Consider the following 24,213-nt stretch of genomic DNA (forward strand, 5'->3'; position numbering starts at 1 on the left):
AAACGTAGGTTCGCCTTTCCTTAATCTTTCTTCTAAGATAAGTCGTAAGGTCAGTATTGCCTCACGTGTTCCAGTGTTTCTACGGAATCCGAACTGATCTTCCCCGAGGTTGGCTTCTACTAGTTTTTCCATTCGTCTGTAAAGAATTCGTGTTAATATTTTGCAGCTGTGACTTATTAAGCTGATAGTTCGGTAATTTTCACATCTGTCAACACCTGCTTTCTTTGGGATTGGAATTATTATATTCTTCTTGAAGTCTGAGGGTATTTCGCCTGTTTCATACAGCTTGCTCACCAGATGGTAGAGTTTTGTCAGGACTGGCTCTCCCACGGCCGTCAGTAGTTCCAATGGAATATTGTCTACTCCGGGGGCCTTGTTTCGACTCTGGTCTTTCAGTGCTCTGTCAAACTCTTCACGCAGTATCGTATCTCCCGTTTCATCTTCATCTACATCCTCTTCCATTTCCATAATATTGTCCTCAAGTACATCGCCCTTGTATAGACCCTCTATATACTCCTTCCACCTTTCTGCTTTCCCTTCTTTGCTTAGAACTGGGTTTTCATCTGAGCTCTTGATATTCATACAAGTCGTTCTCTTATCTCCAAAGGTCTCTTTAATTTTCCTGTAGGCGGTATCTATCTTACCCCTAGTGAGATAGGCCTCTACATCCTTACATTTGTCCTCTAGCCATCCCTGCTTAGCCATTTTGCACTTCCTGTCGATCTCATTTTTGAGACGTTTGTATTCCTTTTTGCCTGTTTCACTTACTGCATTTTTATATTTTCTCCTTTCATCAATTAAATTCAATATTTCTTCTGTTACCCAAGGATTTCTACTAGCCCTCGTCTTTTTACCTACTTGATCCTCTGCTGCCTTCACTACTTCATCCCTCAAAGCTACCCATTCTTCTTCTACTGTATTTATTTCCCCCATTCCTGTCAATTGTTCCCTTATGCTCTCCCTGAATCTCTGTACAACCTCTTGTTCTTTTAGTTTATCCAGGTCCCATTTCCTTAAATTCCCACCTTTTTGCAGTTTCTTCAGTTTTAATCTACAGGTCATAACCAATAGATTGTGGTCAGAGTCCACATCTGCCCCTGGAAATGTCTTACAATTTAAAACCTGGTTCCTAAATCTCTGTCTTACCATTATATAATCTATCTGATACCTTTTAGTATCTCCAGGGTTCTTCCATGTATACAACCTTCTTTCATGATTCTTAAACCAAGTGTTAGTTATGATTATGTTATGCTCTGTGCAAAATTCTACCAGGTGGCTTCATTTCTGTCCCCCAATCCATATTCACCTACTATGTTTCCTTCTCTCCCTTTTCCTACACTCGAATTCCAGTCACCCATGACTATTAAATTTTCGTCTCCCTTCACAATCTGAATAATTTCTTTTATTTCATCATACATTTCTGCAATTTCTTCGTCATCTGCAGAGCTAGTTGGCATATAAACTTGTACTACTGTAGTAGGTGTGGGCTTCGTATCTATCTTGGCCACAATAATGCGTTCACTATGCTGTTTGTAGTAGCTTACCCGCATTCCTATTTTCCTATTCATTATTAAACCTACTCCTGCATTACCACTATTTGATTTTGTGTTTATAACCCTGTAGTCACCTGACCAGAAGTCTTGTTCCTCCTGCCACCGAACTTCACTAATTCCCACTATATCTAACTTCAACCTATCCATTTCCCTTTTTAAATTTTCTAACCTACCTGCCCGATTAAGGGATCTGACATTCCACGCTCCGATCCGTAGAACGCCAGTTTTCTTTCTCCTGATAATGACATCCTCTTGAGTAGTCCCCGCCCGGAGATCCGAATGGGGGACTATTTTACCTCCGGAATATTTTACCCAAGAGGACGCCATCATCATTTAACCTTACGGTAAAGCTGCATGCCCTCGGAAAAAATTACGGCTGTAGTTTCCCCTTGCTTTCAGCCGTTTGCAGTACCAGCACAGCAAGGCCGTTTTGGTTATTGTTACAAGGCCAGATCAGTCAATCATCCAGACTGTTGCCCTTGCAACTACTGAAAAGGCTGCTGCCCCTCTTCAGGAACCACACATTTGTCTGGCCTCTCAACAGATACCCCTCCGTTTTGGTTGCACCTACGGTACGGCTATCTGTATCGCTGAGGCACGCAAGCCTCCCCACCAACGGCAAGGTCCATGGTTCATGGGGGGGAGGCTGAACTATTCAAATTTCACTTCACCCACTGAACTATGTGAAATTTGAAACACCATGTTTTAGAGTGGTTGGTTCGTGGTATTGAGGACTTTGTTGGAGTTGTGTAGCTCAAGTGAAAATTGTGTTGAGTTTTTGAATTCTGTGTGAATTACTGGTATTGAGGTCTTCATTAGAGATATATATAGGCCCTGTGTAATTTACAACAGAAATAGTTTTCATTTTTGTAATTTTTATTAAATTTTGAGTATTTTGTGCGTGAATAGTTGGGTGAATAGTTGTTTTGCAGTGATGTCATTATTGCCAGTGGGTGGAAGAAATCACTATTCTTTTGAAATTGTGATTGTTTGTTTGTCATGCCACATTAGTAATGTATATATTGTGAAGTGCTGTGAGAATGCTTAATGTCTTGAAGATGCACCCACAAAATGACAGTTGTTAAACACTCGCATCTATCTCCAGCTTCTCACTTACAATTTGATGCTATATGTGATCAGATTAGCTGGATATGTGCTTCAGCATTTGACAACTTAATATTTGTTCAGATGTAGAAGATTTTACTCATAAGTACTTCATTGCATGTTGATTTGTACCTCATTGGCGACAGAGTGGTGTACTCTACACACAGAATTCATGTTACTAATCAGTGCGTGTTTAATACTTTTCTAATTTGACCTGTTGTGACGATATTCTACTTACTATTGATCTTTTCTATACTGCCAGTTTCTATCACAAAGTATTTGATAATTCATTCAGTATACCTTTGATTTATTTTCAGAAACACATCACAAATCCAGTACCACACCAGAACTACAGGATTGTACAACTGAACCTCTTATGCCACCACCCTATATTTTTTTGGGATGGTTACTAAGGATAGGCCATGGTGTATACCAAACATCACTATTTTATATTTTACCATCTGTGCCAAATTAATGTGTCTGTTAATATATTAATGTTAGGGCACTGTCAATAGTATTATCACTGATACACTTTAAGAAGATGAAACAGTTTACATTCCCCTGTGAAAACCCACTATCATGTAATGTTTATTGAAATGGATGTCACTTGTACCTCATGTGTTGGAGTTACTGTTGCAATGAATGTGATGTTTTAGTATGACATGTTAAAAACAACTGCAGTAAAATAAATCTGTTTATTTCAAAAGGAGTTATGTCTTTTACATATGTTGTTTTGTCTCATTTTATATGAGTGTGTGTTCACAATCCCTTCTCCCATCCCCACCCAGGGAAAGTAATTACAGAATCATTGCGTAATGTTACATCCTGTGTGTGTATGTCATGGAAGGGGGGGGGGGGGGGAGTGCACACACTTTAGAGAATAGTTTATTGGTCCATCCACTAATGATTATAGGTCCAAGGGTAATATTTTTTGACTGAGTTGCTTACATTTCCTCAAAAGTAAAGCTGTGAAAAATATGAAATTAAAATATTTTGTGACTGGGTCTGCATGGAATGCTGAATGTTTTGTTATAATATATACAGTTGCTCAACATTTATTCGATTACTGTGAACTGTTAGACATCAGCAGTACTAGGTACACATGGAATACCTATTAGTGACGAAAATTTCTGCCGGACTGCGACTTGAACCTACATTTCTCTCTTATTGTGAGGAAATATTCCATGAAGTACTGGATTTGCAGTCAGATGTTACTGAACCAGTCTTCCAGCAATGTGAATGGAATGAAGAGATACTGAATATTCATCTGTCTGAGAAACCTCAGCGAAGATTCAGTGTGTATATGCTTAGAATAAAGTATAAAAAGCCAGTTGTAACACACTCAGCCAATGATACACAGCTTCTTATTTGTCATGTGTTCAGTTCTTTTCCTTTGATCCTTTCCACACGTCACCTCTCCTCTGCTTGTAACTTCAGATTGATCAGTCTGTGAGAGTACATAATGGGCTCTGAAAATCAACACTGAGTTCTTCTACATATTTTGTTTGGTTTGTCATTTTGGATATGACATGATCTTGAAGAAATAGAACAAGCAGAAGTAGCAGCTGTTATGACCAGTGCTTGATTTGTGAAAAAGTAGTGGTACCCCCCAATGAACCATGGACCTTGCCGTCGGTGGGGAGGCTTGCGTGCCTCAGCGATACAGATGGCCGTACCGTAGGGGCGACCACAACGGAGGGGTATCTGTTGAGAGGCCAGACAAACGTGTGGTTCCTGAAGAGGGCTAGCAGCCTTTTCAGTAGTTGCAGGGGCAACAATCTGGATGATTGACTGATCTGGCCTTGTAACATTAACCAAAACGGCCTTGCTGTGCTGGTACTGCGAACGGCTGAAAGCAAGGGGAAACTACAGCCGAAATTTTTCCCGAGGGCATGCAGCTTTACTGTATGATTACATGATGATGGCGTCCTCTTGGGTAAAATATTCCGGAGGTAAAATAGTCCCCCATTCGGATCTCCGGGCGGGGACGTTATCAGGAGAAAGAAAACTGGCATTCTACGGATCGGAGCGTGCAATGTCAGATCCCTTAATCGGGCAGGTAGGTTAGAAAATTTAAAAAGGGAAATGGATAGGTTAAAGTTAGATATAGTGGGAATTAGTGAAGTTCAGTGGCAGGAGGAACAAGACTTTTGATCAGGTGATTACAGGGTTATAAATACAAAATCAAATAGGGGTAATGCAGGAGTAGGTTTAATAATGAATAAAAAAATAGGAGTGCGGGTAAGCTACTACAAACAGCATAGTGAACGCATTATTGTGGCCAAGATAAACACGAAGCCCACGCCTACTACAGTAGTACAAGTTTATATGCCAACTAGCTCTGCAGATGATGAAGAAATTGATGAAATGTATGACGAGATAAAAGAAATTATTCAGGTAGTGAAGGGAGACGAAAATTTAATAGTCATGGGTGACTGGAATTCATCAGTAGGAAAAGGGAGAGAAGGAAACATAGTAGGTGAATATGGATTGGGGGTAAGAAATGAAAGAGGAAGCCGCCTGGTAGAATTTTGCACAGAGCATAACTTAATCATAGCTAACACTTGGTTCAAGAATCATAAAAGAAGGTTGTATACCTGGAGATACTAAAAGGTATCAGAGAGATTATATAATGGTTAGACAGAGATTTAGGAACCAGGTTTTAAATTGTAAGACATTTCCAGGGGCAGATGTGGATTCTGACCACAATCTATCGGTTATGAACTGCAGATTGAAACTGAAGAAACTGCGAAAAGGTGGGAATTTAAGGAGATGGGACCTGGATAAACTGAAAGAACCAGAGGTTGTAGAGAGTTTCAGGGAGAGCATAAGGGAACAATTGACAGGAATGGGTAGCTCTGAGGGATGTAGTAGTGAAGGCAGCAGACGATCAAGTAGGTAAAAAGACGAGGGCTAATAGAAATCCTTGGGTAACAGAAGAAATATTGAATTTAATTGATGAAGGGAGAAAATATAAAAATGCAGTGAATGAAGCAGGCAAAAAGGAATACAAACGTCTCAAAAATGAGATCAACAGGAAGTGCAAAATGGCTAAGCAGGGATGGCTAGAGGACAAATGTAAGGATGTAGAGGCTTGTCTCTCTAGGGGTAAGATAGATACTGCCTACAGGAAAATTAAAGAGACCTTTGGAGAAAGGAGAACCACTTGCATGAATATCAAGAGCTTTGATGGAAACCCAGTTCTAAGCAAAGAAGGGAAAGCAGAAAGGTGGAAGGAGTATATAGAGGGCCTATACAAGGGCGATGTACTTGAGGACAATATTATGGAAATGGAAGAGGATGTAGACGAAGACGAAATGGGAGATAAGATACTGCGTGAAGAGTTTGTCAGAGCACTGATAGACCTGAGTCGAAACAAGGACCCGGGAGTCGACAACATTCCATTAGAACTACTGATGGCCTTGGGAGAGATGAAAATTACCGAACTATCAGTTTAATAAGTCACAGCTGCAAATTACTAACGCGAATTGTTTACAGACGAATGGAAAAAATGGTAGAAGCGGACCTCGGGGAAGATCAGTTTGGATTCCGTAGAAATGTTGGAACACGTGAGGCAATACTAACCTTACAACTTATCTTAGAAGAAAGATTAAGAAAAGGCAAACCTACGTTTCTAGCATTTGTAGACTTAGAGAAAGCTTTTGACAATGTTAACTGGAATACTCTCTTTCAAATTCTGAAGGTGGCAGGGGTAAAATACAGGGAGCGAAAGGCTATTTACAATTTGTAGAGAAACCAGATGGCAGTTATAAGAGCCGTGGGGCATGAAAGGGAAGCAGTGGTTGGGAAAGGAGTGAGACAGGGTTGTAGCCTCTCCCCGATGTTATTCAATCTGTATATTGAGCAAGCAGTAAAGGAAACAAAAGAAAAATTCGGAGTAGGTATTAAAATCCATGGAGAAGAAGCAAAAACTTTGAGGTTTGCCGATGACATTGTAATTCTGTCAGAGACAGCAAAGGACTTGGAAGAGCAGTTGAATGGAATGGACAGTGTCTTGAAAGGAGGATATAAGATGAACATCAACAAAAGCAAAACGAGGATAATGGAATGTAGTCAAATTAAATCAGGTGATGCTGAGGGAATTAGATTAGGAAATGAGACACTTAAAGTAGTAAAGGAGTTTTGCTATTTAGGGAGTAAAATAACTGACGATGGTAGAAGTAAAGAGGATATAAAATGTAGAATGGCAATGGCAAAGAAATCGTTTCTGAAGAAGAGAATTTTGTTAACATCGAGTATAGATTTAAGTGTCAGGAAGTCGTTTCTGAAAGTATTTGTATGGAGTGTAGCCATGTATGGAAGTGAAACATGGACGATAACTAGTTTGGACAAGAAGAGAATAGAAGCTTTCGAAATGTGGTGCTACAGAAGAATGCTGAAGATAAGGTGGGTAGATCACGTAACTAATGAGGAGGTATTGAATAGGATTGGGGAGAAGAGAAGTTTGTGGCACAACTTGACTAGAAGAAGGGAGCGGTTGGTAGGACATGTTTTGAGGCATCAAGGAATCACAAATTTAGCATTGGAGGGCAGCGTGGAGGGTAAAAATCGTAGAGGGAGACCAAGAGATGAATACACTAAGCAGATTCAGAAGGATGTAGGTTGCAGTAGGTACTGGGAGATGAAGAAGCTTGCACAGGATAAATTAGCATGGAGAGGTGCATCAAACCAGTCTCAGGACTGAAGACCACACCAACAACAACAACAACCAGTAACCGTGACCTACCACCAAATGTTTCTCATTAATGTCTGTAAAACATTATTTTAATGGTTTTTTATCAGAGGTATCAGTATGGTATGCTATCACAAATCAAGCACTGGTTATAACAACAAAAGCAATTGCCTGGTTTAAAATAGTCACACTGACAGTACCTGGATTGCTTTGTCATATCACAGCAATAAAAAAGGAAGTTTGTTTGACAATTAGACAACATATATTCAGTATCTCTGCTATGTGGTGAGTAGCAACTACCCTTTTCATAACATTGTCACTATTACGTAATGGATTTTCCATTGTCTGAAGGTTAGTGTTTATTGTACCATTGGCCACAGGAGTAAGGACAGACTATCAGGATTCTACCAACAGACAGAGCTTATCTCTTACTTTGTGGTCTCCATCGAGATGGACACAATCATCCTCAAGGCTATTCACATCAGATCAGTGGCTGAGTAGCAGGCAACAGCATATTGCCTCAAACTGAATTAGTGATAAGTAAAGAAAATAAACAGAGAGGAAATTTGTTCAGTGCATAAACTTGAAACTGATATTCAGTTGACAGATTTTTTTACCAAAAGTTGGCTTACACTACACAGTGTTTTCACAGTAGAAGTTTTCTTCTTAATTGAAAGTCATGACAGTTTCTGTTCATCATTATGTTTGAGAATTATTCCCAAACTATATGTATATATAAAAAAGCTTTTAGTCATGACTGAAGTATAGTGAGTTTGATTTCGTGGCTATTATTTATTTCCATTTATCTGCTTTCCTTTACTGATTTTCTCCAGCTGCCATATGTGACACAGCTGTTTCTGTCAGAATGATGGATTTTCATTCCCTTTCAATCCAAATGTCAAAAAGGTAAAAAAAAAAAAAAAATATGGAAATTCCTTATAAATTGCAAAAGAATGAAATACTGCATAACTGGAGCTTTAGTAGTTATGCGAGGCTATTTGTCTGTATGGAGGCTGAGAATCTGGAAGATTGCAGCGAAGTGCAGGAAGGCTTGCAGAGCATCAACAATTGGTGGAGTGCCTTGCATTGTGAATAACTGTCAAGGCAGATCTCCATGTTGATGCACCACTTTCTAGTGAGCAACAGTTTTTTAGTTGTGCCATTAATTTCTCTTCTTACCAGATATATTCAGTGCCACCTATTTAGTTATCCGGTATACCCACACAATCCTCACCATTCTTCTGTAACCCTACATTTCAGACGCTTTATTCTTATGCAAATTAATTTTCAGGTTGTGTAAACACGTACATTATCACCCTAAATGAACACTGACGTTAACAAGACTGAATACGTGTTTTGTTGTGATGACTGATCTGTAGTGTAACCAGAGGATTAGATTAGGGTGGCTAGGTGACAGTTGAGTCACTTGTGGCCAAGCTGAAGTGTGAAAGCAGTGTGCTAAGAGTGAAGTATTGTCCCATACCTGTGCAGACAGTATTGTACGGGTGGGTACAGTGGAAGTGGTGGGGGTTTCATTGCGTGTGAACACTATCTGGCAGGGGAGATTCAGTTCAATGAATGAGGCCTGCTCAAAAGCAGAACTCCTAAGCTACACTTAGTGAGTCTGCAAAAGATCTCACGGACATCTCACCCCAGTATGACTAATAATATAACTGACTGAAGTGGCTAATAAGAAAAATCACTCCATTAACAATTAATGCAACTGCTGATAGTGTACTAAGCACACTGCTCAGCAGATTACTGCATACTAAGATGGTCACCCCCTCGTAACAAAAAGGTAGTCACACCTGGGGCAGTGTGGCTGCCAAGCTATTTTGAGCTAGATGTAACATATTGATCTGCAGAGCAGCATGATGTCTATGTTCATGCCATATTTAGTGCACTTTTTGTTATAAAAGTGAACTGCAAGGTAAATTCAGAAAGCACATACAGGTTAACAAACAACTATCTTGTGAGTGCACGACATGCATGGTACGTATTGTAAAAAAATAAATAAATAAATAAAAAATAAAAAAAAGAATGTCATACTGTCATTTAACCACATACATTGTACATAATCTATTTCATTTCAAGATAAATAGTTGAGGACATCTAACTGGTACATGACTTCAATATATCACTGTTTGTTTATCTTCCATTCAATGACTAAAAATTTAAATATTACTTTCTTTGGTCATGTTTTCATTTTTATTGTTACTGCTACAAATTTGTAGAGAAATCCATGAAAAAGGAAACAATTACAGTCCTCTCATAGGACAGTTTTACAAATGTTCAATTATATTAGTAGGACATTGCAAAAAACAAATACACAGAATTTGGATGAAAACAAAGAAGTCATTGTATGAGAGTCTGCCAGAACAAGAAGGAAACAGTGATCTTTTTATGGGTGGTTCTGAGCAAATTACTTTGCTGGGAGCATCTGGATTCAATGCAATCCAGGAGCTAGCTGCTGCTGTTTGTATGCAATGTCCTTATAACAGAAGACTATGTATAAAGTGGAGACAATGATGTGCTGCTGTCTGAGAATCCAGCTTTACCCCTTTGTGGTGATGATTCACAATTACTCTCATTAAAAAATAAAATTGGTATTCTTAGTATTCCATCAGGTGTACACAAGAAGACTACATTATGTGTTAATAAACACCGGCTCAGTGAAGATAAGCTACAACTGTACATATCATGGGGGATGGTCCTGGCATACTGCAGCATATCGAGCTGGGATCCACCACCTGCTCTAATTACACCCCAACTACTACCAATAAATTTTTCTCTTCTTTCTGTCTCTGGGTGGCTTTTGGTTCTGATTTTCAGTAATATTTGTATGTGATGTAGGCATAAATCTGCCCATTTGTTATTTAGTTCAGGTTTCATTGTTACAGTTGTAGTCTCAGCGTCTGACAGCAAAAATACAATTAGTTTTGTTTAAAACTGTGTTAATTAAAGGTTATGTCTGATTAAAAATTTTAATAAAGTAAATAGCAGTGAAAATATTTTGAGGTAATTGAGCTAATAAATAGATTTGGTAGCATTCCTACTTTTCATTAACATAGTTAAAATTTTGTGGAAAAAATTAACTTACAAGATAATCATCATTAAATTTCAGAAGTAGACACATTTTACATTGCAAATTTTGACTCTGTGCTTATTAGATTTCATCTCCGAGTGGTGTACTTCTGTTACTCCAGTTTTTGTGTACACGGTGGTTTACTTCATTAACTGATTAGTTATGAAAATTGTGTAATCTTCCACGATGTTCAGTATTGCGCTCGTACCTGTAAATGGATTAGTTCCAATGCGGATGCATAAAATGATTCCACATACTATTCCAAAGTCCTAGATCACTACACTTTTTACAGACCAAATTATTGTTAATAATTATAGTCTATACTGAGTAGTATATTTTTTTCATATGACGTAAAGAAATTGGTCATCATCCAACAATTGGACCTTGAAGACAACATATGAAAAGTGAGACCAAAATTGTGGCGGTGTGTACATTTTCGAGCAAACACCATCCTGAACTGATTACGATTTTCCACTTTATGACTTCAGAATGGTGTGCTACTGAAGAGGTCACATAGAAGTGACTACATAATTGTCCCATGGGGCTTATCCTGTAATAGACGCAAAATCTGACCCACATCACAACACACTCCAGTCCTGTCCCTGACGTCTCCCATCGCATGGAAGGCAGGGGAAAATGTGAAAGCAGTCATGTGATCTACACAGTTATCTGCAGCCACTTTCTGTCACACTACACGGTCATGTCCACTGCCAAGTTGTGTCTCCAAATGAATGGCCAATGCCAAACTGGCCGAGAGACAGCCGGATCACCCATTTGCCGAGCATGCCACCCGACACGATATGCTCGAATTCAGTGACTTCTTCACTGACTGGATTCTTTCCGCCCACACCACCACCCTCATCTTAACCTTCCCTGCTCCCACTGACATTCTCCGGCCCTACACAAATTCTACCCCACCGGCACACTGTCAATATGTTTCTCCCTTCTCTACTTTACTCCACTTCCCCCACAGCCCCAGCATAGCCTGCAGATGCTGCAACTAGCAGCTCACTAGCCTGTCTCTACTATGTCCCAGCATCCTCCACTCTCTCTCTCTCTCTCTCCTGCTCAGTTTCATTTTTCCATTTTCTAGATTCGTCAATGACTCTAAAATATTGTTGTGCACATTTCACAAGTGGGATTTCAAAATGTTTAAACAAACAATTTTTGTAAGTTCTACCTAAGTACACAAAATGGACATAATTTGATTTTCATTGTAAGTGTCAATCACTCATAGTGATATCTCAAACTGAGATCATGATTTAATGTATAGTTTACTGCAATAGGTGTGCAACTGGTGCCACTTGCAGAATAGTAAGATTCAGTTTTTGGATTCTGCTATCTCTCAATTGCACAATCACAGTTCTTTTATTTTGGACTATGCAGTACAGTACTGAGAAGTTCACAATCCATGGTGCTTATTCACTACCTATATAAATTTCAGTTACTGCTCTTAAAATGTCTTGCCAGGCTGTTCTGCCACTTGCGTTTATTCATAAATTTTTGTTTGTCTGAAGTAATGGTATTGTGATCAGATATCTCATTACACATATTTCATTAATCCTAATGGTACATGGAAAATAAAAGGTAAAGTAAATACCTTTTTTATGTTTTCTTGTATCGTGTCCTGACATGAGGTCCTTCCTACGCAAGATTATACCTACTTAACCCAGAGTCCTTTTTTGTTACTCTTTGTCGTAGGTACATATCACAAAATATTTATGCTGGATAGCACCTTTGTGGATGTAGATCAGCTGCAACTGTTACTGCTCTCATTTACAACAGCAGTGTTCTGTTACTGTGTGTACTAATCCATAGAAGTACTATTATTATAACATGCTACCACTTTGTCAAAAGGAAGGAATTATGATTGATCCAAGCGCTATAATGCTTATCCCTGAATTAATTAAAATTTTGGTGATTAACACAAATTGAATTCAGTATTAATCATCTGAGAAAGATCATTTTAATCCAGAAAGTTATGCAAATGGAGTGAAAGGTTTCATGTACTTTTTTATTTATTCTGTTTAACCTTCAGCAGTATAACACTATTTAGCCAAGGTTCCCTGTACTTGGAATGTGTTTATTGTTTATGGATTCATCGCCTCAACCAACTCATTGCATTAGTATGTAGACTACTCCATAATTTAATTGTAAGATATGCATATTAACACTATGTGTAGGTATCTATTCCCCATTTGAAATTTTAGTTTTCCTTAATTTGCTTGATGAACCTATAATTTACTTAACAGTAACTCTTACAGTCATATCTTGTATATGAAGAATAGAAATATTTACAAAATGGACTCAATCGTCATATGATTTTTTTTTTTTTCTTTATTGTGATTTTAACACCTTATACAAAGGCGGGCTGTCAGCAGCACAATACGCCACTCTTCAGCCTTGAGTGTTACAACAAGTAGGACATAAAGGTGGCACAGAGTAGACAGTAAAAACGGCGGGCAAAAAATGTAGACACTAAAAATCGAAAAAAAAAACATGGAGCCGTTCACGCTGGACGCGAAACATCACTAACACTGGGCGACACGATGCACAGAACATAGATGATGGCGACGGCACGTGAACGGTGGGGGTGTGACGGCGAACAACACTACACACAAACGAAGGCACACACACGAAACACTGACGGCGGTGATCTCTGACGTGCGAATGTTCACTGAGCGTGTGCGAGTCCGGTGACCTGCCAAGAGGGGTGGAGGAGGAAGGGGAGTGGGAGAGCGACAGGGTAGAGCAGAGATGCCACGATCGGTGGAGAGGGAGGAAGGGGGAGTGAAGCCCGGTGTAGTGGGTGGAGGGAGGGGCCGGGTGAAAAGGAAAGGGAAGGGATGGGAAGGGAAGAGAAGGGAGGGAGTGAATGCCCAGGCGTATCGAGGCCGTTATTACGCCCAAAGGTTCTGGGTACTGATTTCTCAGAATGTGTGCACCCAAATTGCTTCAAAATGTAATCACATGTCAGTTCTAGTATAATATATTTGTTCAATGAATACTCGTTCATCATCTGCATTTCTTCATGGTGTACTAATTGTAATGGCCAGTAGTGTATTTGTCTCCCAGAACGTGAATGTATATTGAATCCCCCTCTATGGGTATGAATATAAAGCCATGTGAAGAGCTACAATGGTATAAAAAAACGTGTGCTGCCAGTCCGTAATTTGCCACAGAATAGCATTCCATAAATTTCACCTCAGCTCTGCGCATGCGCGTGGAACCGCCGGCGACTGCTTAAACGAACCTAAAACCGTACGCCGCCAATGCAACTCGTTTTCGGCCAATCGCGAACCGTAGACGGCGAGAAGAGACGGGGCTGAAAGGATCGCCGTATTATCTGAGGCAGCGTCTTTGGCTGACATCTGTTGGCAACGCCGAACAACTCTACCGTATTGAAGCGCTGCATATTTCACTTCGCGTTGACAAGTTCAACACGAAAACGTTCGAATTAACATTCATTTTAGCAGGTATATCACTTGCTTATTCGTAGTTTGCTAACAAAATAGCAATAAGCGCCCATGTCTTTTTATTATCTGTGATCAATATACTTCATACCCACAAATTTTCTTGGTAAGGTGTGCTATACATATGGTAACTTGCCACAAATGAGTATTTCTCGTCGCCAATATGTAGTGTTGGTAAATTTTTGGACGGCTCTGATAATTATATCGGAGCCTGCTAGTGTAATTTAAATGGTGATACGATGACGATGGAGGCCCTCATGCGTCAAATGCATCGCACGGGTTGACATTAGTTACAGTAGTGGAATTGCCGTACTTAGGTGTGTAGCCAGGAACTTCCTCGGTCGATCTTTAGTTTAGTTCTTTGAATTTCAAGCATACTTTCCAACTTAATGTTTTAGGGTATTACTTCGACTGTACTCCAGGTTTATGTGGACTAGATGTAAACAGCGCAGCGACGTCGACCAAAGCAGGGTGCTTCACGTAAAAATTCTTCCCACGTTTCGTCTTTCCCAGTGGAACTCTCGAATTATGACGAAAAGTGATGCTTAGATGCCAAGAATATGTGCTTTGGTACCATCTGGGACGACGTCAGACTGTCCGTTGCACTCAAGATTTCTTTATTTTTTTTTTTTTTCCAGGTTAGTGCGAATGCCATCCCGATTTTCAAAAATTATGCGCCAGAAGGTCGTGCTTTTTTATGTAATTTAGTTATTTATTAACGTTACAACATAGCATCTTTACAACAACGCATGAAAAAGAGATGTAATTGTGAGTGCATGTCAATATTATACAGAATCGAAATCCTTGAAAAGAAAACAGAATTAAAAACAAAGACAATTGTAAAGTGTGACAAATTATTCACAGAGCACTTTTGGCAACTATCCTAAAGATACGTGTATAAGTTGTGAAATTTAAACGAATTGAAATAAGTGTATCATATAGCAAAGTAAAGAGAAAATGGACAACTCTAACGAAAAATGGGAAACAAAATGGATACTTTGGAAATCCAAGCAAGCAGAAGACGGCAGGAGGTGTATGGAGGAGGCTGCACGTAGTGTACAAGAGTGACGCGAGAGAGCAGCAGGTGGGCGCAGTGGAGAGTAGCCGGACTCGAGTAGTACGGACTGCCACCGACAGATGGTAGGCGCGAGCTGCAGCGCATGATCTCTGTATAGGGAAAGTATGGCCGCCTGCTGATTCATTGACTGCTGCAGAGTATATAGCCGTGGCCCGTGTTTATTAAAGCTCACTTAGCTCTCTAATGCAGTGCTAAAACTGATCAGTGGCTTCAAACGGAACATGTCGGATATTTTGCAACAAAAAATTTCAACAAATTAAAGCTAAATGAGTCGAAATGCATTTGTTGTGGGGACCATAACAGTTTTTTGCCTGCTATTCTTTATTAATAGCGAAAGCAGATTTCGCAGTTTGTGATACGGTATCGTGTTTCAACATCTCTTTTCGTAATTAGCGTTAAATTGATCCTACCCAATCGTCAGGACAAAAGGAAACCAATATTATGTCGCAAGTGCAGGGTAAAATCAATCGCTAATTTAAAGCTCTATATCAACTTACTTCTTGTTCCTGCTACTCCGTAGTACGAAAATTCGCCAAATGTCTCTTTTGTTATACGAAATAAAGCATTGCATTCATATATAGTAAATAGAATCGATAAACGTGCCTTTATGATTACGCATACTGTATATTTTTGTCAGGTCTACCTCACAAAATATTTTCTGCATATTCTTCTTCATGGCATTAGGAGAATGGTTACGAAAGTACCAGAGAATACAATATTTTTGAAATTTGTTCAAATAAAATTAGTCGTATCATCAAAAGTAGGCTGTAGAAAACGGTAACAAGTCTACTCTTTATTAGTATACTACAGATCTTCGTCAACGTTGCACCAGAAATAATAGTCTCCCAGTAAACGTTAATGTTTACTGAAAGTAAGGTTGTACTTGCATCGTGCCTAAATGTTATCTTTTTTTACTTTTTTATTGTGTTGAAGAAAGTACAATTTATTGTTGTGAGCACCCCAAATATACGTTTAAACCATACTTTACAGTCAGTCATGTCAAATTTTTTACGAGTCATTATAACTTTGTACGGTCCCACTCACTATTTTTTGTTTTATCTGCTAGCAGAGGCAGTTTTGTCTCTAAGACTCCTATTTTGTTATTAAATTATTATTTAACCATCCTATTACCTCTTCTGACTTTTCTTTGCTGTTCAAATGGATTGGAAAGCAAGTAACATAAATGTAAAAGAAGACAAAAGGCCAGAAATGACTAAAATTAACTGAATGGTTAAGTCGAGTTCCTGCAATCTTTCCCATTGGGACCAAGATAAACCCAAAACCAAGAAAATATATAAAAACTCTAGCTGCAGTCTTCAGACATTGAAATTGAAATAATGAGCCTGGAGATGCTGCTGATAGTAGCATGAAATTAGCTGAATTAGGTGTAAACAGCAGTCTCACAGGGAACTTATAAACGTCATTTCTGTCACTACCAATAAGGGAACATGGTTCTAGGCTTGCTGATAGATTTGTTCGTTAAATTTTCATTTAGGCCTATCTTTGAATATAGCTTCCAAATAAATGATTTGTCATTAGACTGTATGAAGGTAAATCATAAGCTGGAAAAGTCAATGCAGCAGATATTTAAGGCAAGTATATCTCATTTAAAATAAGTTGCAATTGCAGGACCACGAAAGGAAAAAAGAAGTAGGTTTTGGCTTGAAGGCTAAGATGGAGTGTTGTACTGTAAAGACAGTGTATTAATAGAAAAGCTGAATCTCGCCCAATACCTGTTAACAGAAAGGGGCGTGGTCCATAATATCAGTGAACATCTACACTCAATATCTGAAAATGTTTGACGGAATGTATTTAAAAATGGTTCAAATGGCTCTGAGCACTATGGGACTTAACTGCGACGGTCATCAGTCTCCTAGAACTTAGAACTACTTAAACCTAACTAACCTAAGGACAGCACACAACACCCAGCCATCACGAGGCAGAGAAAATCCCTGACCCCGCCGGGAATCGAACCCGGGAACCCGGGCGTGGGAAGCGAGAACGCTACCGCACGACCACGAGATGCGGGCGAATGTATTTACTACATGGTGTTACTGAAAGTGTTGTTCTACTTTGAAGACAATGTGTGCACTATTATTTGTAATACGTGTCATTAAAAACATCCTGAAGGAATGTGTTATTTTACATTTATACCCCATTAGCTTAATAACTGTTAATAACAGGCCTATATAGATATCCTTAAATTTCAATATAAACCTGCATTACTGAAATAGAACAATTTATTTAGGCTTCTTATTAACCACTGATGTACTCTGGGAATGACTTAAAATTGCCCAGAGCATTTTATGTAAGTAAAATAATGTGTTGTCCACAACTGACCTAAACTTAGCCAAAATGGCAATGTAGCTTTATCAGAATAAATATTAAAATATTACAGCAAAAGGTCAGTTTGTTTATATTTTTACTATCAAAAGCACTCAGTAACTTTAACTACAACACGTGTTGCAACAAGTAACATATTTTGTGGGCAGTATTTTCAAAAAATGGTCTAAAGTGTTGCCAAGTTACCCCAGTTGACTGCATTTCCATTCGATTTTCATGGTTTTCTACATAAATTGCTAGATTATGAAGATAAATAAAAATAGCAGTTACAATACAAACTGTGCATGACATTTACTTGAAATGACCTTTACATTTTACCTTGTTTGGAAACAAGTATTCTTCAAGAAGTATTCTTTAGCAGATTTTGCATATGTGCTATTTCATTCTGAGCTATAAAAGGGTATAGAGTACAAGCCAATGTTCTTCCTCGAAAAATGTATGCTGTTTTTCCTGTCTACAATATTATATAAAATGTAGGTACATCATATGTATAAAAAGCTATTAAAATCCAGAGAAAAAATGAAGAACACAAATGAAGCACAAAGAAGAAACAAAGGTGGTGGCAAAGCACAGAAGTAAAATACACACATGTCGATGGATGAAGTTTTTATTTATATACGCATCATTCTGAATTCTGGAGAGGGACATAGTTTACTTGCAAATATTATACGAGATTGCAAATATTATACAATGCTTGCAAATATTATACACTCAAGACTCAGAAAGAAACATAGAACAACAATTTATAAAAATCACTGTAATTAAAACAAAAATGAGACCATTTGAAAAGAATAAGGCAACCAAAAGAAGTTTAAATGTCAATTTTTCAAATCATTTACTAAAGAGTGATTTTGGAACTCACAGTTTCTGCAGTAACTTTGTCATGGCCTGCTTCTACTGCCTTGTGCCACTACACCCTGGTATCTTTTATTTCCCTCCCTTGGAACCAGATGAATTCTTGTTGCCAGGAAACTGTGAATTATTTTCTCCTGTGCACTGTGGCAGGCTGGGAAAACTACTTTCTCCTTCACTGATGCAGGCACGGCAGTGCCTACATCACAGAGCAACAATTCACCTGTGAGTAATTTCTTCTTGTTGCTTCTCAAACACATCTCTGCCTTTTGCAACACACTTAAGACCTCACTTGATGGCTCAATAAGTGAGGTATCTGTGAAGGACTTCAGATGTAAAAGCACGTTCACACACGTACAGAGATTTTCTTTGCACGCTATTAAGTGCTCCTCGCAAAATTTGCAAAGTGCATGACTCTTCATAACCTGCCTGACAGTGTGACCACACAAATAGTATTGAGACTGCTGCTCTTCATCACACACCATGTTACAAAGTGGCTCTCCAACTTCCTCAGCACACTTATCATCGTCTTCACTTACAGATTCCCCCAGTAGTTCTGCCTGCAAACTACTGCCTTCATTTTCATAATTATCAGTGGCAGTATTAAAGAACTGAGAAAGAGTAATAACCCTCAGTGCTGATTTCTATTCTCGTGGTGTTGGTACTGGATGTTTGTAGTGGACAATTGAAAACAGATTTTCTAAGCCATCTTGCATAAATCTACTTGTCAGCAGAAATTTAAATTTCTTCTCATTCAGGAATGTGTCCTGCTTCTCCAAAATACCTCCAGGTGTCAAAACTACACCAGCCAGGGTGGCCGAGCGGTTCTAGGCGCTGGGGTCTGGAACCGTGTGACCGCTACGGTCACAGGTTCGAATCCTGCCTCGGGCACGGATGTGTGTGATGTCCTTACGTTAGTTAGGTTTAAGTAGTTCTAAGTTCTAAGTGACTGATGACCTCAGAAGTTAAGTCTCATAGTGCTCAGAGCCATTTTTGTCAAAACTACACCAGGCACCCTTTAGCCCAATTTTCAAGTTTTGAAATAAACACAGAGTGTCCTTAAGATGACAGAGAGCCTCACCGCATGTTTGTTCATCAGAACGACTCGGAATCATACTTAGAGCTCTGTATGTTATGAGGCACAACCACTCACGAACGTGCTTTAGAAACCGTGCTGTGGTTAAAGTATTTTGCTGCAGTTTCTCTGTCTTGACAGCATACTCACTGGCTGCCGCAGTCTGGCTGTTAATTAGGGCAGTAGGCGAGCCAACTTTCATTTTCTCGTAATGGTTTGGAATCAAACGCTTCTCACGCAGTTGTGGTGCCAGTTAAAGACTTAAACCACTGTCCACCTCAAGCAACTGTTCTACACGATTTATTTGTACCTCATTACGAGGCAGATCACGTTCCTCGACAACATTTTCTCAAAGGAAGACTCATTGTCCATTGAATAAGTGGTTCCTCATATTTTTCAAAATGTGTGGTGTATCTGCGAGGAAAATTAGTTTCCTATTATCATTGATTGATTTTTATTGTTGTAGAGACCTCAGAGATCATCTGAGGCATTACAAAAGTCAATAGTACACAGTATAAATGTTACACAAATAATTACAAAAACAAGAAAAATATTACACAATATAAATATTACACAAATAATTCTGGTACCTTCACACAAATACAAAACAGAGAAACTTCTGGTACAAATTGATATTGCATAGTAAATTTAGCCACTTACAGACTTACTCATATATAGAAGCACATAAAAACTGATCACAAAGTGTAGTCATACCCTATTCTTTGCCTCCCTTAAAAATTCATCAGTTTCATAAATGCTGAGCTCAAGAAGAAATTCTTTTACTTTTTTTTTTTTTTTTTTTGAATTGTTGAATTGGAAGATCCCTGATATGTTGGGGTATGGCATTAAAAATTTTGATGGACTTGTATAAGAAGCACTTTTGTGTTTTTTTTATAGTTACAAGTCCATAAAATTTTTTAATGCCATACCACAAGATATCAGGGATCTTCCAATTCAACAGTTAAAAAAAAAAAGGATACTGGTAGAAACTAATTTTGAAAACCTTTCGACAACAATTCCAAATTCTTGCTATTCAGCTCAATTTTGCCCTGCCGTATCTGACACCATGCAGTGAACATTGTTCGAGTGCCCGAGATTCTCTAATAATGTTTATAATTATGTGTTTGACATGAGAACTGGAAAAAAGATGGCCACGTGTAATGGTAAAATGGCTCTAAGCACTATGTGACCTAACATCTGAGGCAATGGTAACCTATGATTTGTTTCCATCTTGAGGTGATACCACCCAGCATAAAAACTAATACATGAGAAGCTATAGTAGTTGCAAGGGCAAGATTTGATGGAGGTGTGTCATATCATTACCAATGAAGCAGCCATTGCTTCAATTGTATTCGAATGATGGAGTGATACTAACTTTATCCATCGTGGGAGCACGATGCTTCTCCACTGGTAACATGAGGGCAAGCTCTACTTTCAGGGAACTCATTAGCTCCTTCAGCACACCAGGTCTAAATTTCACATTCAGTAGTGAACTTCTCAGGGTTCTGTCTGAATGAAATGGAAATTTATTTTCCAGCAGGACTTTGTACCCCATACTACCACAAGGTGGTCTATTTTTTAGCCCTTTCTGCAGTGTTTCCACTGACCATTTGCTACCCTTACATGTCCCCTTTGTTCACACTGCAAACTGTTCTGCACCGAATAAACCGTGCACACTGGCGAGGAGGTTGTCTTTTTCTGAACACACTCCTCTCTCCCTTTTCTGAGAGAGGACGAGTTTTCTCTGTAAAGCTTCAATTCCAGCCTGAAGCTGTTGTACTGGGTTCTTCAGGATGGTGACTTCATCTTCTGTTGTGTCCAAGTTCTCTGCAGGACTGATGTCATTGGGCACATTTGAAGGCTGTCCAACATCTGGAACATAAATCTGCAATATTGCAATCTTCAAAAACAAAAATTATTTAATACTATAATATGTTTTTAAGTAGCCAGTTATTGATTCTCAGTAGGCTGTGGTATATGACTTGAAGATTCATAAGGTGTGAAAACTTAGTTTCGAAGGACAGAAGCAAATTATGAAAATCTGAGTGGTAATATTCCAGGTGTCCTCTTACTACGTTGTAATGGAAAGTAATGCCATATACTAAACTGAAATTGTGGGTGACCAATTATATTTAATTCCCAGCAAACAATACCATAGTGTTTCCAAAAATCTGTACGATCTTTGCTAGCCACCACATAAATCTGACTGCAATAGAATGTAAGCAACACAGCTTCACCGTGCAACACTTCAATAGCAGTGGAACACGTGAGGCTCGAATACTTGAATTACAAGAGCTGTGAGAACAGTGGTACTTACCGATGTGGGTGGTAGTGCCAGTTATTTTTAAGTGCAAATAAATATTACTTACAATAAAAGATTAAATAATCACGACCAAACCTAACCACAACATTAGACGTATTAGCACCTGTTGTACCACATATTGCCAACAAATCGTAAGCCCTGTATACAGAGTTTTAAAAACATAAATGGTACAGAAAAGCCACTGACTTTGAAGTAAACTTTAAACGGCTGTGGTAAGAAATCAAAGTATCTATTTTCTCAGATAGGTATAATGTTTAACTGCAAATTAGAATACGGTATATACAGTGTCCAATGGCAAGCTGTAGAAACGATGTAGCTGAAAGGTATGAGAAAAGACATTGGTTTTTATTTCCATCAGATACCAATACAAGTGAACTGTTTATGTAAGAGACTGAGCCGTTTCTGGCTCGTGTTATGCTTTGCGTTAAACCTCGGTCACTATTCTGTGATTAGTCTCCCGCCGTTATTGAGACTGTGGTGTTATCCCCTCTCTCCGCAAAGTGGCAGCAGCAGCCTGTAGCGATATTCGCAGCCTCGTAATATCTTTGGCCCCGCGCTTACAGTTTCCGACTGGGCCACGTGCGGGAGTCGGTCGGTTGACGAGGAGCGTCGAGGAAGTCTCCGTGGCGCGTGGTTCGGCCGGGGCCGCTGGCGGTGTCCACAGTGTGAGGGGCTGCTCCAGTTGCTACGAGGGCCGTGGCTCACCGATCCCGGACACGAAAGTTGAGTCTTTACTTAATTTACCCGCCAGCCCCAACTGTTCACATTGTGTCGCTTGAATTTCATTGTGGGCTGTTAGGACCTTCCCATGAGCAACAGTGTGTGTTTTCGAGTTGGCGAAATTCTAGCCCATCCTTCTGTGGAGTTTAACTTAACTCGATTATTTTGAATCGAAGTGCACCAGCGGAATCTTCTGCATTGTGGCCGTTAATGTTCCAGTTACCTGCCCTGGCCGTAGACGTAAATTCGGGCAGTGCATTTTCCTCGTCGTGTCGTGGCTGTCCAGCACGGCGTGTAGTTTGACAGCTGAATGTGTAATTCGTTGTGGGCGCCAATACCTTCTGCGTTGTTCCATTGAACTCCTCGTCGTGTGCTGGTCAGGTGGAGTGGAAGTTATCCTAACACTTGGTCCATTGACTGTCTGTCGGTTGGGTTGCCGTCAGATTGAGAATTGTTGGGCTGACTGCCTATCTCCCCTAAGCGAGCGTTAGTGTTTGAATTCCATGCCAGCCCTTGGAAACTTCTGAGTGCAGTTTGATGTACTGTCTTTCCTTATTTGTTCTTGTTCTTTGTTTCTGTATGGCTTCTAGCCCATTTTAAGTTAAAGTTGTTTGCCCTTAAGGAGTGACGTTGTTTGGGCCTTCAGCCTGATTTTAAGAAATGCTTTAAGATAAGACCTTCTGCCTTTGAAATTCAAATTCCTGTTTTTAGTTTTAAGTTATTGGCTTTCAGTCAGTTTTAAATTAAACTTGTTTTTCCCTTGAGGGAATTGAATGGCTCATTTATTGAGGAATTAAGTTCTAAAATAAATGTTCGGCTTGGTCTGTATTTAATGTTTTCTTTTTTATTGTAATGTTTGTCAAATCAGTAAAGTACTATGTTTGATTGCAACTGATAGCCATTCATTTTGGCCCCTTTTCCACAAATTAAACTATCTGTCCTGTCCTGAGGGTATAGCAGAGGATTTCAGAGATGTGGTCCCATTCGCTAAATTACCGTGTGACAAAGTATTTTGTTCCCACCATCAACAGAGCCTGGACAAGTCAGTTTGAAAAATATACAGCTGTTATAAATGAAATGTTTGAGTCTGCTTCTGTACACAACTGATGCTTAGAATGGGAGTACGATATATAATTTCTAAAGAAGAAAGTCTAAGCTACATATTTAGAACAACTTTTAAAAAGTATTTGCTTATTGTACTCAATTTACAAAGTAGATCCTGCGACAACTTCTACATTACAAGTAAGTCCACTGTTGGCAAGAATAGTGCTCTGAAGGGAAATTCTGTGTGTCCTGCGGATGAAAACAATAAATGTGAACTGTTAGCAGTCACACAAGATGTTCAAAGTGCGATAATTCAACAGCAAGTGACAGCATACCGCATGTAGAAATCTGTTGAAGCAGGGAACCTTATTTTCTAGTTTCATTCCAGTATGTTTCTCTAGTAGGCCAACAGGTTTCCTCTCAGCAGGACCTTTACGTACCACTGGTGGCTTCTGATCACCAAAAATGGTTGGCACAGCATTTGGTTTGCGTTTTACCAGTCCACCAGCTCTGCTGGTTTCAAACTGGTCTGGAGTGAAATGATTCTTGTAAACAGAAACAGTACTATCAGTCAATTTAGTTACAAACTTCCTTATTTGAGCGATATAAAAAATTTCAAAACTATACATTATAACTATATATTATAACATAAAATATGTTTTTGTTGTGGTCTTCAGTCCAGAGACTGGTTTGATCCAGCTCTCCATGTTACTCTATCCTGTGCAAGCTTCATCATCTCCCCATACCTGCTGCAGCCTACATCCTTCTGAATCTGCTCAGTGTATTCATCTCTTGGTCTCACTCTACAATATTTCCCCTCCACGCTGCCCTCCAATACTAAACTGGCGATCCCTCGATGCCTCTGAATAC

General features: G+C 39.2%; 1 long non-coding RNA gene across 1 annotated transcript in view; it reads right to left on the reverse strand.

The window, feature by feature from the left end:
* Nucleotides 1–21,035: 21,035 nt before the first annotated feature.
* The window catches only part of LOC124741173, a 168,664-nt gene continuing 165,486 nt past the window's right edge, over nt 21,036–24,213 (reverse strand). Inside the window, exon 3 of the long non-coding RNA XR_007009922.1 lies at nt 21,036–21,128. This is a non-coding gene — a long non-coding RNA (uncharacterized LOC124741173). The remainder of the gene's footprint in view (nt 21,129–24,213) is intronic.

The sequence above is a fragment of the Schistocerca piceifrons genome, unplaced genomic scaffold, assembly GCF_021461385.2.
Source record: "Schistocerca piceifrons isolate TAMUIC-IGC-003096 unplaced genomic scaffold, iqSchPice1.1 HiC_scaffold_1880, whole genome shotgun sequence".
Classification (NCBI taxonomy): Eukaryota; Metazoa; Arthropoda; class Insecta; order Orthoptera; family Acrididae; genus Schistocerca; species Schistocerca piceifrons.